At 43.3% G+C, this 12,687-nt stretch overlaps 1 long non-coding RNA gene across 1 annotated transcript in view; it reads right to left on the reverse strand.

Moving 5' to 3' along the window:
• Window positions 1-9,979, reverse strand: part of LOC148129660 (uncharacterized) — a 33,470-nt gene extending 23,491 nt beyond the window's left edge. Inside the window, exon 1 of the long non-coding RNA XR_015745212.1 lies at window positions 9,908-9,979. This is a non-coding gene — a long non-coding RNA (uncharacterized LOC148129660). The remainder of the gene's footprint in view (window positions 1-9,907) is intronic.
• Window positions 9,980-12,687: the final 2,708 nt, after the last annotated feature.

The raw sequence follows: 12,687 nt of genomic DNA on the forward strand, positions 1-12,687 counted from the left end.
TCTGTTATTATCTTCTTCAATTGGCAAGTTCTTCTTTACCATTTTCTCCTGGATTGTTTACAAATTATTCATCTCCTTTTTATTTATTTTTTTATTTTTTATTTATTTATTTTATTTTGTCAAGCGATTATAAGATAACAGGTATAAGTATAAACACAGTTATGAATACATGAAATGGGTACATATAAGAAAAATAAAAGAAACAATAGGACAGGGACGGTAGGCACTTTGGTGTGCTTCTGCACGCCCCCTACAGACCTCTTAGGAAAGGGGTGAGGTCAATAGTAGACAGTCTAAGGTTAAAGTTTTTGGGGTTGGGGGAAGAAACCAAAGAGTCAGGTAGAGTATTCCAGACATTGACCACTCTGTGGCTGAAGTCGTATTTCCTGCAATCAAGTTTGGTGCAATTAACCTTGAGTTTGTATCTATTGTGTGCTCGTGTGTTGTTATGGTTGAAGCTGAAGTATTCATTGACAGGTAGGACATTGCAATGTATAATTCTATATACTATACTTAGATCGGACCAAAGGCGGCGTAGTTCTTGGTTTTCTAGGTCTATTTAATTTAATTTAATTTAATTTAATTTAATTTAATTTAAGAAAACTCTTTCTCTCCTTCTCCTAGTTACAGTGGAAAGACAGATGTTTCTACCAGATCATGTAGTAATATTACCAGATAAACCACCTATTTGAGCTGGATGGGTGCCTGAAAAATGTCTTAAAAATTATTATAGCTCCTTGCAAAAGCTCTGTAAAAAGTTGTTGTAAGCCGAACATTGGCCAAGCTTATACAAAAGCTATTGTTCTTCAACTCACTTTCTCCTCTGTTGAGAATTGGCAATGGAGCTTTTCAACATCCGGATTCAATGAACACAGGAACTCAACCTTCAGAATATATGGGTTTTAATCCCCTTTTTTCAATTACTGCCCCACTCCCAAAATGTGCCCGGAAATGGAATGGGAGTGTGGAAATTGACGCGCTGTCATTTTCAGCTCTGAGATCAAATTATGGCAGCTCCGTTGACCAACGAAAGAAAGGGCACCAAGGAAAGTCACCTTTCTTGCTCCAGATTTCGAAGGCTCCTCTAGAACTCACGCCTGAAGGATTGCAGCCCTACAAGACACGGTCTCTCATTGGCCAAGGTCTATCCTGAACGTTGTGGAGAGATTGGAGGATTTATTTATTTCACACAGTGTAACAAAACACGGCATGAACCGTTGTTTTTATTTTTGGTATTCGTGCTGCTGTTTCGTGCCAGGAGATCCTTGCCAGGCCCAGCAGTCTGAGGGTGTAGACCAGGGATGTCAAACTTGATTTCTGAGGGCTACATCAGGGTTGTGTTTGACCTTGGAGGGCTGGGGTGGGCGTGGCTGGGGTGGGCATGACACGGGACTCATGTCAGGGTACATGGTGGCCAAGTGCTAAGGCAGGCCCAGAAACCTTCCCTCATTCTCATTATAATCTCCTTCCTTCCTTCCCTTCTTTTTCCTTCTCTCTTCCTTCTCCTTTCTTCTGCCTTCCCCTCTTTCCTTATTTTTCCTTCCTTGCTCTCTTCTCGTCTTTCCTTCTTTGTCTTTCCTCTTTCCCTTTCTCCCTTCCTGTCCCATCTTGCATGCTCAAATGCAAAATGTCCCATCTTGCATGCTCAAATCCTGCAGACCTCCACCACAGAGGTGGTATTCAACCGGTTCTGACTGGTTCTGGAGAACCGGTAGCGGAAATTTTGAGTCGTTCAGAGAACCGGCAAATGCCACCTCTGACTGGACCCACCAACCCCATCTATTCTCTGCCTCCCATTGAGTCCTACCTGATCGGCTGGGTCTCCTTTGGTTGCCCTGCACAGGAGAACAGAGCTAGAAAGCAGGTTAGTGGGGTGGGGAGGGAAGGGGGATTTTGCAGTAACCTTCCCCTGCCACGCCCACCAAGCCATGCCCACCAAGCCACACCCACAGAACTGGTAGTAAAAAAATTTGAATCCCACCACTGGCCCCGCCCCCATCTCTTCTCTGCCTCCCAAGTCCCAGCTGATTGGCTGGGTCTTCTTTGGTTGCCCTGCACAGGAGAACGAAGCTGGAAAGCAGGTTAGCGGGTTGGAGAGGGAATGGGGATTTTGCAATAACCTTCCCCAAGGAATGGGGAGGGAATGGAGATTTCACAGTATCCTTCCCCTGCCATGCCCACCAAGCCACGCCCACAGAACTGGTAGTAAAAAAAAAATTGAATCCCACCACTGCTCCAGCAGCAAAAACACTCCACCCCCCGAGCTCCGTTTTCATTGGCAGAGGCACCACGGGCCAGTCCTTTGCTGTTCCTAGGCCAGATCCCTGTGGGCCGCATCCAGCCCATGGGCCTTGAGTTTGACACCCTGGTGTAGACTATTTAGTCATGACTATTTAGCCCAGGGTGCACCATCAGGAGGATAGTCTACATTGTACCCCATATTTGAGGCTGTAACAAGGTTTGTCTTGTGGGGTCTTTCTCGTTGGATTCGGTTTTGGGGTGCTTCCTGAGTCAAAAAGGTGTTCAAATGCTGGAAACGGGCTAGACCTCACCCAAAGGGGCTCTTTTGCAAAGGGCAACTGGACTTTCTTTGTTTTTGCTTGAAGACATCTCACTTCTCACCCGAGAAGCTTCTTCAGTTCTGACGGAATGTGGGGGGGAATGGAAGGATTTGTATTCCTTGCAGTCATCTGCTCATTAGCACTCTCTCTGAGAGTCATGGAGGCCACTTAGAGGTTTAGCTGTGGTCCTCGGGGTCACCTGAAACCTCCAAGAGGCCTCCATGACTCTCTCAGAGAGAGTGCTAACGGCCAGATGACTGCAAGGAATACAAATCCTTCCATTCTCCCTCATTCCGTCAGAACTGAAGAAGCTTCACGGATGAGAAGCGAAATGTCTTCAAAGGAAGAACAAGGAAAGTCCAGTTGCCTTTTTAAAGAAAAGCCTATTTGGGACAACTGTGACCTGAAGGACTGAAACTCTCCATAAACGGTGCCAGAGCTCCATGCAACTGTTAGGAAAGGGGTCCGGAGGGGTGTGAAAAAAAAAGGAACAAGGGATGTAGGTCATCCCTCTCCCACCTTGCAGAGGTCATCTTCTTGGCTGGGATCAAACTTCTCCAACTCTCGACACCACTTCCTGATTCCACACTCCACTTCCCCCAGCTTTTACACTGGCATATTATTTTGATAACCTGCGGTTTTCTCCTCGCATAGCAATTTCCACCTCCCACTCCATCAACCCAGAGAAAATGTTTTCTCCCGAGATCTCCAGGAAGGATGGAGTCAAACAGCAGGAGTGAGAACATATAAATGAGAGCTATTTTAGGAGCAAAAAAATTGACAGGCAGGAAAAGACAATGAAAGTTTTGATAATCTCCGGACTCCCCGAGAGGTATGTGGAAAGAAACAGGTGGGGAGACAAGAAGAGGCATGTTTTCAAATAAATTTAATCCTCCAGCAGGAGGAAAAGAATATAAAAAAAAAAAAAATACCTTAACACCGGGGAAACTCCAGTCATTTATTTTCCAATTGAAGAGGTCAATATAGATCTTAGTTTTGAACGCGGCGAGCTGCCTTGTTTGACATTTCTAATGCCTTATTGAAAAAATGAGCTTTTTTTCTTGGGAGGAATGGTTTTCATCCAATCGATCGTTTTAAAAATAATACCTGATTATTATTTTTCTTCTGTCCTCTTATAAATCATTCTCCAAATTCTCTAAATTCTCCAGAGCACCCGAGGGTGGAACAAATAGCAATGGATGGAAGCTAATCAAGGAGAGATCCAAGCTAGAAATAACATTTCCTAACAGGGAGAGCAATGAATCAGTGGAATTATGGGTGCTCCGTCACTGGAGGTTTTTAAGAAAAGACTGGACAGCCAGTTGTGCAGAATGATAGAGTTCTATTTGAGCAGGAAGTTGGACTTAAAGACCTCCAAAGTACCCTCCAACTCTATTATTCTGCGATGTTCCCATTTGGGAGGTCTGTGAGTTTGGTTCTTCTCTACCAGTGGAGGAAAAACAGATATCTTTCAAATCATAATGTTGCCATTTTCACAGGCTATCATCCCACCCACTCACTTCCCAAATTTCAGGCTTCCGATTTGCACGAGGTTACTATTTCCTTAGGATGCGGTGGCTCAGTGGTTTAGACACTGAGCTTGTCGATCAGAAAGGTCGGCAGTGCGGCGGTTCGAATCCCTACCGCCGCGTATCGGAGTGAGCTCCCGTTCCTTGTCCCAGCTTCTGCCAACCTAGCAGTTCGAAAGCATGTAAAAGAAATGCAAGTAGAAAAATAGGGATCCCTTTGGTGGGAAGGGAACAGCGTTCCTCCATGCGCCTTGGATGTTTAGTCATGCCGGCCACATGACCACAGAGACGTCTTTGGACAGCGCTTGGCTCTTCGGCTTTGTAACGGAGTTGTGCACTGCCACCTAGAGCTGGAAACAACTAGCACGTATGTGCAAGGGGAATATTTACCTTTAATATTTCCTTTCTTGCAACGAAGCTACCCAAATTCTGCTTCTTCATTGTGGTGGCAATAAAATAGATAAAGGTGTCCTTTCACATCTTTATCTGTGCTTTAATAACAGCAACACATGATGAGCATAGCAACACATTTCCTGTCTCTTCCTCCAACATAATTCCCTATCTTTTTGAATTGCTGCCCAGTTCTGTGTGTCTTTACCAACACAAGCATTTGCTGCCTTTCATTTCCAAGCTTAAAAGAAGTCTACCAAGCAATCTTGGTTCTTCTTGGTCCTTGGTTGTTGTTGTTTTTTTCTTATAAAACTAGGGACCCAGACTATCGTTGCTATCTCTAGAGACATCCTCAACTTTCAACCTCAACAACTTGAAGAAGCGTAGGACTTCAACTTCCAGAATTCCCCAGGCACTGAGATACTAGCTCATTTCAGACAAGACTGGTGGAAAGTTTTGTGCAGAGTTTCAGGAAGGATGTTTTCCAGCCCTATCTGGAGATGATGAGTTTTGATCCTAGGACTTCCCGCCCACAAAAGAGGTCAACCTCCACTGAGTGAAGATCTAGAAGAAACTGACTAAGCCTTTGGCGATAACCTAAGTTTTGTGACTTCAAGACTTCAAGGCTTCCTTCTCTGAGGGATAATCATTGCGGTACATTGACAGGGATAGTCATTGCGGTATCTTACAAATTATGATGATAAAATTGGTGAGATCATTTCTGTCTAGCACCTTAAGAAATCTGAATGTTTACTTAAGCAACGTCCTGATTTCCAACAGCTTCTTCGCCTACAGCTTTACAAAAAACTGAAAGTCCAATCTGAAAGTTGAGGCCCTGAAGAAACACCGTAACACCATCTTTTATACAGCTGATTTCCAGAAATAGGAAAGTAACATTTCACAAAGCTATTACCTTTTTTGGTGCCCTTTCTTGTATTTAGTCTACATGTCCATTTGTCTATGGAGTTGCACCTCGCCTTAGCTTGCGTGTCATTTTGCCCCTGTAGAGTTATATCTTGCTTAAGCTTTACATGTCCTTCATCCCTACTCATGGTTTGTCTTGTTGTTGCCAGATCTTGTAGCCTCCAGTCTATTTCTAAGTACATGTTGGTAGAGTTCCTTCATCTCTAACGGACACGTTGCACAGTTGCATTCTTCTAAATTTTTATTCTTTTCTAGGATATGGGGGATGTGTTGCTTCTTAATGGGTGATCCATCCCAATGACATCATAGTTTGATTCTACAAGGAATCTGAGCTGGGATCACGTATAGTAGCGGGGGTAAAGAACAGAAAGACCTCAGAGATGAAAATGGTGTATGCCACCAGAGTCTTCAGAAACCAACCTAAACAGATTTAGCTTCAGTTGAGTAGTATTATCTGAGCAGTATTGATTAATTGGACTGATGAGTGGGTGGGTGTTTGTGTTCCCCCATCTCATCTTTCACCACAAGCAATAAAAGGCCTGACAATCCCAGGATGCATTGCAGGGACAATGACATTGGGTGTCTCCATGATTTGGGTTTCCAAATGTCCTTTAGGGAAAAAAAAAATCTGTTTTTAATACAGCTCAGTTTGCCGATTCTATGGTGATATATGGCCCTGCGAATGAAGTTCTGAAGAGCTTAATTTGCAGTGGCAGATAGGCCTTAATGGCAGGAAGGAAGGAAGGGAGGAAGGGAGGGAGGAAGGTTCCTAGACCTTAGAAGATCCATCACACCAGAATAGAATTTCTGTCACTAAGTTTAAAGGCTGTGAGAAATCCGAGGGGAACAAAAATAAATGGAGCAAGAAAAGAGAAGGTTGGGGGGGGGGAACTGAGACAGATGTGACATGCTTCACTGAGAATCACAAGAGTTGCAAGCAAGACGCCTCTCAGGAACGTTTGGTTGGGTGGGCAAATCAAGAGCCCTTTGTGATGCGACTGTATCATCTGTCAAGGTCAGGAATTCACCCAGAGGCCCTTCTTTGAACAGGAGGAAGAATGAGGAACACAGGAGTCATACCTGAGGATCAAGGTATGAAGCAGAGCTAAGGAACCAAAAAGGGGAGCCCACCATGAACTGAAGACGAAAATCAAGAGGAAAAGGAAATACAGAATAAAGGAATGGTAGAAAGTTAACACCCACCCCTCTCCTAGAAGAATGAAAGGTTTTCAGAAATATTAAAAAAGCAGAATATTACATTTCCCTAAAGGGAGAAATATGCTCTTGCAGATAGAAAGCACAGTCCTCCACCTTTCTTAATAGCCCTCAGCAGATGTCAGCACTTAAGAGATAGAGAGACAGCTAGCTCTATTCCTAAGCAAATACCCTCACCCAAGATCCACGTAGGAGTAGCCCTCAGCCACAATAGGAATTGCCCAAAGCCCCTTCATTGCATCATCTCAGGTGCACCACCCCCAGCAGTTCAAACTTCAACCAAACTTGGCTCAGACAAACTCCTAAGATTTGTACATGGCCCCATGGGAGTCTGACAACAACCAATAGAAGAGATGTTCTTGCACAAGAACAGGAAGCTCAATTGCAAAGCCCAAGAGAAGGTATAAATGCCCCCACTCCCCAACTCTCAACTCCATGGGGTCAGCTGCCCAGAATCCATAGGCTTCTGCTTCATCATTAAACCATCTTCAGCCTCCATGTTTCCAGTGTCTTTCTCCCAGCTTGGAACTGAACCAGATGGATATTTCTTCCCACAGAACTAAGCCTAATGAAACCAAGATTTCATTTTTCTTGAAAGGAAGGGTGGGTGACATTTTAGGGGTTGGGGCTTTGCTAAATTTGGACCTTTTTTTTGGGCTTCATTGGGTCCATGGAGAGGAAATGTGTTATACTAAGTCTCTAACCGAACAAATGAATTACTGAACTAAACCAAGAGGCTTCAGTTTAGACCTGGTCTTATTTAGGCAGGATTATTGCCAAATTCTTGGGTCCTATGGATCATGCCAACCTATGATAGGAGTCTGCCAATATTTGAAGGGCTGCCCCAAAGAAGAGGGAGTCAACCTATTCCCCAAAGCACCTGAAGGCAGGACAGGAAACAATAGTTGGAAACTAATCCAAGAGAGAAGCAACCTGGAATTAAGGAGACACTTCCTAACAGTGAGGACAATAAACCAGTAGAACAGCTTGCCACTAGAAGTTGTGGGTGCTCCATCACTGGAGGTTTTTAAGAAGAGACTGGAGAGCCACCTGCCTGGAATGATATAGGGCCGTGATGGTGAACTTGTGGCAGAGCCATTTGTGCTGGTACGTGAGCCGCAGGCAAACTTACCTCACTGCGCCTGCGTGCGTCTCACAGTTGATTTTCAGCTTGTTTGAGGCCTTTTTCGGCCTCCCAGAGGCTTGAGGAAAGCCTTTGCAGGCCGAAAAATAGGCCCGTTTCATCACTTCCTCTATTTCTGGAAATACCAGAAGTAACAAAACAGGCCCATTTTTCGGCCTGCAAAGGCTGCAGAAGTTTCCCTCAAGCCTCTGGAAGGCCGAAAAAGGCCTCAAACAGGCCGAAAATCAGCTGGGAGGTACAGTGCAGGTAAGGGGGTGTCCTGGGGGGGCATGGGGAGGATTGTGCATGCATGTGCAGGGCACGTGGAGGACGCACACGTTGTCTTCTGGGTGCTTACATGTGAGTGCGCGCACGCAAGCGTGTGCACAATTTTTGGCACAGGAGTCCAAAAAGGTTAGCCACCACTGATATAGGGTCTCCTGCTTGAGCAGGGGGCTGGACTAGAAGACCTCCAAGGTCCCTTCCAACTCCGTTATTCTGAAGGAGACATATTTGTCCCAAAGAAGCCACAGGGTTCACTCCGATATTCACTATATTACATGTATTCTTTTGTGTATTGCTGCATTTGTTCGTCTTTACAACACGACCTATTTCCCCATTTTCACGAAATCAGTATGCAAAGAGAGATAATCCTATTTCAGCGAAGAAAAATATCGGGTTTCCCCAACCAATCTCCCCTTCGCTCTGCTTCTCACAAACTACCGATGAAGAACTATTTTATTTATCAAGAAAGAAACTTTGCCCATTGATTGGTTGCCATCACAACAACCTGCCATCACATCAATGACAAACCCAAAGAAGAGTTTTTTAAAATATATATATATAATTTCAAGGATTTGTTTTCTAGCCTTAAGTTCATCCCATCTCATTTCTGCCCGAATTTCTTGACCGGTAATTCTGCATTTCAAATTTATGTATATTTTTTTAGGATGTCCTCCCCGCCACCCAACGTATGTAGCCATTCTTCCCCCTCCCCTGTGTTGTACCTTTTCACCAACTTTCCACCAAAATAATGTACATATTTTCAGTATGACATGCTTTAGACTAGGGCCACATTTTCCCTAACTACTGCATCGTTGTATTTCGTTATTTTGGAAAATTAACATCTGGAAAAGCGCATACATATCAACGGTCACACTAATCTCCCAGAAAATATAAAAAATAGGGGAAGCATGAGTTAAAGAAATTTGCATTAAATTATAAGCTGGAAGAATTTATTTGCCTTCTCCCCCAGTTTTTTTAAGGAGGAAATCTGGGATGGCCGTTTCTATCATCTTGAATTTCTGCAGCTGCCTGTTCCTTTCATGTCGATGCTGTACATTCCTTGTGCGATACGTTTGACGTAACACACCCTCCAAAGCCAGTTGGGCCGAATCCAAAACTATTTTGAATTGCAACGATCTCCATGGAGACAGATAGTCTCCGACTTATGGCCACAAACTGAGCCACAACATTTCTCTTGCTGAATGAGACATGGGTCAAGTGAAATTGGCCCCATTTTATTACCTCTTGCCACAGTCATTGAGTGAATCACTTGCAATGATTAAGTTGGCTGTGAAGTGAATTTGCCTTCCCCGTTTCGACTTTTGCTTGTTTGGAAGGTTGCAAAAGAGTCATAACCTCACCCTGAACATCAAAAAGACCAAATAATTGATTATAGACTTCAGAAGATGCAAAGCAGAGCCTCTCCTACTATATATCAATGGAGACTGTGTGGAAAGAGTTCATAGTGACGAATGTATCTTTTCTTTTATGTACACTGAGAGCAGTTGCACCAAGACAAATTCCTTGTGTGTCCAATCACACTTGGCCAATAAAGAATTCAATTCTATTCTATTCTAATTAGCCCATTGACCTTGCCACCTATTTAACCATCTTAACAATATTCAGAGAACTCCGGGTGGAGCTTAAGGCTTTCAGTGGCCATATATGCCTTCTAGGATCTTAAGTTGTCCTCCTCTGGTGAACATCAAGGACATAAATAAGAGTCTATCAGGGGTGGCTACCGCCTAGCAATCAGTGTGAACGTTGATGTGTTGGCCCAGCAGGTGACAGGAGGAAGCAACACAATCCCACCCTTTCAAAACAACAACAACAACAAAATCAGGTCTAATTGTGTGGTTTGGAATGTGTGTTGCACTCACGGACATGCATTGCAGCTTCTGAGTGCGGAGAAGAAGAATGGGCTTCCCTTTAGCTTCCTTTCAGCCATAAATCGGTGATGGAATTCCACCTAAATAGGTGTGTTTATAACTGGGCAGGAAGCACAGAGTGCTAATCACTTTCCAGAGACAAAAGTTACTCATTGTCAGAAGTCCATGGTTTTAACCTGCCCACTGAATTCTTGCCTCCCCCCGCTCATTGCTTACAGATAAGGCAGCACATTATTCTGCTTTGCTAATTGCCCTCCATCATCTTCTCATTTGTCAACTCCCAAACAGTTCTCCTTTAATGAGCCAAGGAAAGCATCTCCGGAATTTTTTGGACGCCTGAGCTCTTAAGCTTCTTAGTTACCACCTCCAAAAGTCAATGGCTGAACAAATAAACTGTCCAGTTTCAGCACCCGATTGGTTGGGCGAACTGATATGAAAAAGCCAATCAGCTCAATAAGTGAATCATTAACCCCACCACAAGGCCAGGCTTGCTAACAGCAAATTAACCAAGTGGGTGGAAGCACCCTGGCTTGAATTTAGGAAGGAGGCTGTGAGGTCTTACCAAGCTTGCAAAGAGATGGTTTGAAGGCCATGTTTCTTGTCCTCGTCATGTTGCTTCTTGCTGTTTTGTTAACCTAGTTGAAGAAAAATCAAGGAATTAGTTTGAGGTGGACCTGGGCTTGGAGTTGGGCATTGTTTGAGGGTTCAGCCACCTGAGCAACCTGTATCTTAGCTTGGTTCTTTGGATGGCCATCAAGAGCCATGAATATGGTGGTCAGAAATCTGCAATAACTCATCACACTGTTAAAAATTGCCTCTGGGATTGCCTTAAACACTCATCTCTGCTTCACAAGCTCCTTGGGCCAAGGAGCAAGGAGATATGTGCATGAATGATGATCTTCTCGATGTTGAGATCCATAAATCTGAGATGATCAATGTTTAAAAATATCACGGGAACGGATGCTTAACTATATCTGTTGATTTCAGTGGGACCTTTTCATTTTCCAGCTGTGCTCTACATACTTTGAAATATCTTGGCTTGCTTTTAAATAATGTGACTCATTGTATTTCTAGAGTTGAAGTTGAAGACAGTGAAGTGTCATGTCTTCTCTATGTTTTACCTTTTGGACAACCTTAGGAGATAGAGAAGATACAATGGTGGATCTACTAAGCTTCAAGCTATTTGATGGTCTCTTCAGCTTTAAGTCAATGGTCACCTTGGTTCCTTTGCTTTTTTTAACAAGGCCTTCAAAACACATTGCAAAAGTAAAAAAAACGAGCAATGCAATTTCTTAAAATGATTCAGTTATCATTCATAATTACAACACAGCTTTTCTTTAAAAAAAATAACCATTTTGAAAGTTTTAAATTATTCACTAGTTTCAGCTTGGAGTTTGCACAGAATTTTGTCCTCCATTTTGAGATCCTGTTGTGTTTTCTTGCTTTGTCCAACACGTATTTAACTTACTGCTTACTCTTTGACTCTGTCTGCTAATCTCATCTGCCTTCAGGGCAAAGTTGGTTTCAAATCTATGGTTGTTTTTCCCATATTTGATTTTCAGCCCCTCCAGAAATCAAACGCACAACTAAATAGCAACACTAGAGAAATAGAAAAACTTTCCTTAACAATCTCCATCGATGGTTTGCTACTGGTCTTGTAATGATGAGTGCTAGATTGACTAGAAGATATTTCCTGTGGGGGAGGAAATAAGAAGCTAAGATGAAATCTAGGATAAGTTGCCACATAATAGTTCAAGTTGAAAGACTGGCCCAACATCCAAGTAATTTTGGCCATAATTATCCGCCACAATTACCTGCCAAGGTAACTAGAGACAGTAACACAAATCAGTGTCTCTTAGAATCAAAGACTTCGATGCTTCTCCAGAGATTGTGGATCGTCATACCAGGAAAAAAAAAAATCAAGTGGATAACTCTTTCTCTAATTGTTGCCAGAAGTGAAAAAGTAAGCTTTGTTTTTTTGTTTCTGTTGCACTTAGCTCCTCTGGAAATTTGCACAAAGAAGAAAAAAGAAGAAGAAAAGCTATCGCTCTCGATGCCAACAGACATCAGCAAGCTGTTGGAGCATTTCAATGCCTCATGTTTTCCCTTTTGATTCCTTCCAGCAGCCGTGTAGCTCCCAGGATGAAAGAGACTAGATTTCGTTCCCTGTAATTAGTGGTTTGAGAAATTTACTCAATGGTTGCGCCTAAGCACAAGAAAGACACTGTGTTTAAGGGCACCCAAAGGAGGCAACGGGTACGGGAACGAATTGGAACCACCAAAATGTCAGCTGTCAAATGATCAAGGACGTTCTCAGATCTTTTCATCTTCTTTTGTGACTCTTCCAGAAAGATGTGGCAAATCTAATATAAGGAAAGGCTATCTTCCTTGGGGAGGGGAAGTGAACCTGAAGACTTTGATCTTGAGAGTGAAGTCAACAGAACCAGAAGAACTGAGGAGAGAACAAATCTAGGCCATTAGTGAATTGTCTTGGGCCAGAGGTCTCCAGAGGGTCTATTTATCAAGGCATCCAAGCTCAAGATACACAGACAGATTAACAGAGTTGGAAGGGACCTTGTAGATCATCTAGTCGAACTTCCCCACCCAAGCAGGAAACCCTACATCATTTCTGACAGGGCAGTCCAATCTCTTCTTGAAAGCCTCCAGGGATGAAGCTCCCACAACTTCCGAAGACAACTTCTGTTCCATTGGTTGCTTGTTCCATTAGAAAATTTCTCCTTATTTCCAGGTTGAATCTCTCCTTGTTCAGT

This window comes from Notechis scutatus, chromosome 12 (genome assembly GCF_049901735.1).
Source record: "Notechis scutatus isolate UNSWTSFEM ecotype Mainland chromosome 12, rNotScu1.2, whole genome shotgun sequence".
In the NCBI taxonomy this organism is placed as follows: Eukaryota; Metazoa; Chordata; class Lepidosauria; order Squamata; family Elapidae; genus Notechis; species Notechis scutatus.